The sequence below is a fragment of the Empidonax traillii genome, unplaced genomic scaffold (genome assembly GCF_003031625.1).
Source record: "Empidonax traillii isolate 1590-97213 ecotype Southwest subspecies unplaced genomic scaffold, ASM303162v1 scaffold45:size3623477, whole genome shotgun sequence".
Taxonomy (NCBI): Eukaryota; Metazoa; Chordata; class Aves; order Passeriformes; family Tyrannidae; genus Empidonax; species Empidonax traillii.
In genome coordinates this window covers 1,446,131-1,449,250 of record NW_020955238.1, presented here as the reverse complement: position 1 = coordinate 1,449,250, position 3,120 = coordinate 1,446,131, and the positions used below count along the sequence as shown (strand labels likewise).

General features: G+C 39.6%; 1 long non-coding RNA gene across 1 annotated transcript in view; it reads left to right on the top strand.

The window, feature by feature from the left end:
* LOC114055044 overlaps positions 1-2,415 on the top strand; it is a 7,720-nt gene extending 5,305 nt beyond the window's left edge. Inside the window, exon 2 of the long non-coding RNA XR_003570647.1 lies at positions 2,211-2,415. This is a non-coding gene — a long non-coding RNA (uncharacterized LOC114055044). The remainder of the gene's footprint in view (positions 1-2,210) is intronic.
* The last annotated feature ends 705 nt before the right edge of the window (positions 2,416-3,120 follow it).

The following is a 3,120-nucleotide window of genomic DNA, read 5'->3' as shown; positions in this document are numbered from 1 at the left end:
TTTGTAGTTTTGCCTCGACAATAATTTGATCAAGAAAGAGAAGTGGCTGTAGACAGATTCTCCTGGGAGAGGAAAAACATAGAAAGAGTTCTCCCGGGATGCATCCCCTTTGTGTGTTTCCTTCTCTCCGTCTTTAAATGGGGCATTCGCATGGGCACTCACACACAGAGAGGTTATGCTTCCTAGGAGTCTTTAGAAAAGAATGTTGATTATAATCGAGTTATAAACTGCACTTAAATAACGAAATCATGCCGTAGCTTTAGAAACTCCAACAAATAAGTAATTTCCATTTGTCTATTAGCAGAATATCGCAGAGGATGACATTACACTTTATTTTCACATTCATTTCAAAACACCGGTAAAAGGGCAAAGAAAAGCTCAGAACTCGTTGTACACGTTGGAATTCACAAAACGATACTCGTAAATAGGGTTTTTAATTTTTTTTTCTTCCTTCAAAGGCGACTACAATCTAATTTCTGTGGCTATATTAGAGAGGGTATCCGCAAAAGCAAGAAGCGTGGTTCTCACTGAGCGTCGGGATCGTGTTCCGCTGTAGCTTCACTGAAAGCATCTCACAGTGAGCCACCCGCATTCCCGCACCTTCCCTTAGTTACACCTTACAGAATCGCAGAGAAAACGTTCGTGTTTGACTGTACCTAAGAAATACCTTTTTACGCAATCGCACGGTTTGCAAACGACAGTTTAACTTTATCTGTTGTTTTGTCATATGAAATTAACTTGTGGAAGCCTTTATATAATTTTTTGATTTGTGTTTGTCGACAACTCGGATCATATCTCACCGCGCTGATGGTTGATACAATTGCTAAATTAAAGGCATGCTTTCGGCTTTGGAAAACAACAACAAAAACCCAATCATCTGAGAGCTCATTCTCAGGGAAACAATCCGAGGAGCAGCAGAACAAGACAGCGCAATTTTTCTACAGGTGTACGGTGTCTCCACGTACTTCTGTATTATTCTACGTCTCTATTGTCTTTTCCTAAAGATAGCCAAGTCATTCCTGAGCTTCTTACCTATATTCGCCACCTGAAAGGACAGTACATGATGGCTTTAAATTCTTGAAGGAATATAATTGACGTTGTATTTTCCCCGTGTCTTTATTCTTCCATGGTAAATACCAGCAACTGAATTGACATGTTTCTACGTTTGAGGAACAAGAAGCTCACCAAAATCATTGCAATAAAGTCATCAATCCGTCTTATGCACGTGGGAATTTTTTTCCTCTCTGCTTATGTTCTGCTTCTCATTTCCGAGGGGGACACCTCATTGAGTCCTGCGGTCTGGCTGAGGCACTTCTCCGGACTTTCAGATTTTCAGTCTAAAGCTTTCAGGATGTTTGGGCTGAAATTATGATTTTCCACATTTCAAAAGGGACGAGGCTCTATTTATAAATGTTGCAGAAGGTTTCGTTACTTCAGGAGCAACAAAACAGGAATAGAACTGCAATTTTCAAGAAAATAGTATTTCAAAATATAGAAATAAAAAAGTAGTGGAGATGATGTATAATTCAATCAAATTACAGAAAATTGCTTTAAAATTCAGAACAGTAGCGATCCATTATGTCTCTGTTTTATTAGTGACAAGTACAATTACTCTAAAATAAAGAACACTGGTGAATATATAATTGGCTGTAATCATGTTAGTGTTTGAATAAAAATGACGGGGACATTTAACACTTTGACAACAAAATGTTCAGAAACAACTTATTTATTCAACAAGTATTTATTTGCATCCACGTGAAGGAGAAACACACTTTTGCTTACGATAAATCAAGGAGTTTTCACTTTGAATTAAAATATAACTAAAACCATATTAATTATTTTACTATCCAAAGCTTAATAAAGTCTCCTGAGTATGACTATACTATTATTGATTACTTAGTACCCAAAGGACGCCATCTACAGGAAAAGATCTTTAGGCTGAACGCCTATCTAATCACTGTTGACTTAAAAAAAAAAAAATTAATCTGAGTTAATATTCCTCTATAAACCCGGCTCCGATTTTACCCACAACACCGATCACAATATTTTCTTTGCAATTGCTGCTTGCGATTCTATTCGTTATAATTTGACATGACCTAGGAATCTGTTACAGGAGGCCTTTTCTCTGAGATACGGCGTTTAAAGAAATAAATTGAACTCTAAGAAGTAGCAATTTTTCTCCTTCTAAAGCGACTTTTTTTTCCTCTCAGGATTGACTTGGTCGTCCCTGAAAATGCAGAACAGCCCATGAGATCTTTCCACCAAGCGTGTGGAAGATGCTTGCAAAAGAGCCCTGTAAACAAAACAACTTGATTAAAGGCAGTTTGTGCAACAATTGTGTCATGGAATACAGAACATTTCTTTGTCTTTCAGTTCTTTCGGATAGTTCAATAAATATCAGCTATACCCAGCATACTCTCATCTGTCCTTACAATGCATCCTTTGCCCCATAGCTTGGTACTTAAAGGTGCTATTTAGCCATAGCCCAGCAAGGGCTCAGAAACCTATTGCAGTAGAAAAAGTATCCCTTACTATTTGACCATACAAACACAGATCCGTGAGGATGGCCTATTCCCTCCGTGATGCAACTCCAATAACCCAGTACAAAGTACAAACTACTAGAAAATACGAGGAAAGCTAGAAGAAACTTTCAGGACTCTACTCTCTAGGGACTTTAAAAAAAAAAAATCGGGTTTAATCCCGAACGATTTTTTTTTCTTTGCCTATTTTAATTTCTTATATATCTTTCCCCCTCAACAAATCTCCAAACTTCTGCTCCGGGGGAGTGTGTGCGTATGTGTGTTCATAGCGGGGTGAACCCCACACCGACCCGAGCGGGTCCCTCCTGCCGTGCGGCGAAGCTGAGCTTCGTCCGACCGCACCTTCACTACCGGCTCCCAAGGGTCTCTCCTGCCCAGGCGGGTTTCGTCAGCACTTGTAAAATAAAGTAGCTCTGGTTTCTTTCTACCTGAGGCCAGTGATGTGAATGGGCTTGTTGAAATTCAGGGGGGGATTAAACTATGCAGTGAGGAGTCCAAAGCACACCCGCGTTGGCGCAGCAGCCGAGGAAAATGACCCATGGTACAACCTCGATTTTATGTGTTATTTTGTAAACTGGGG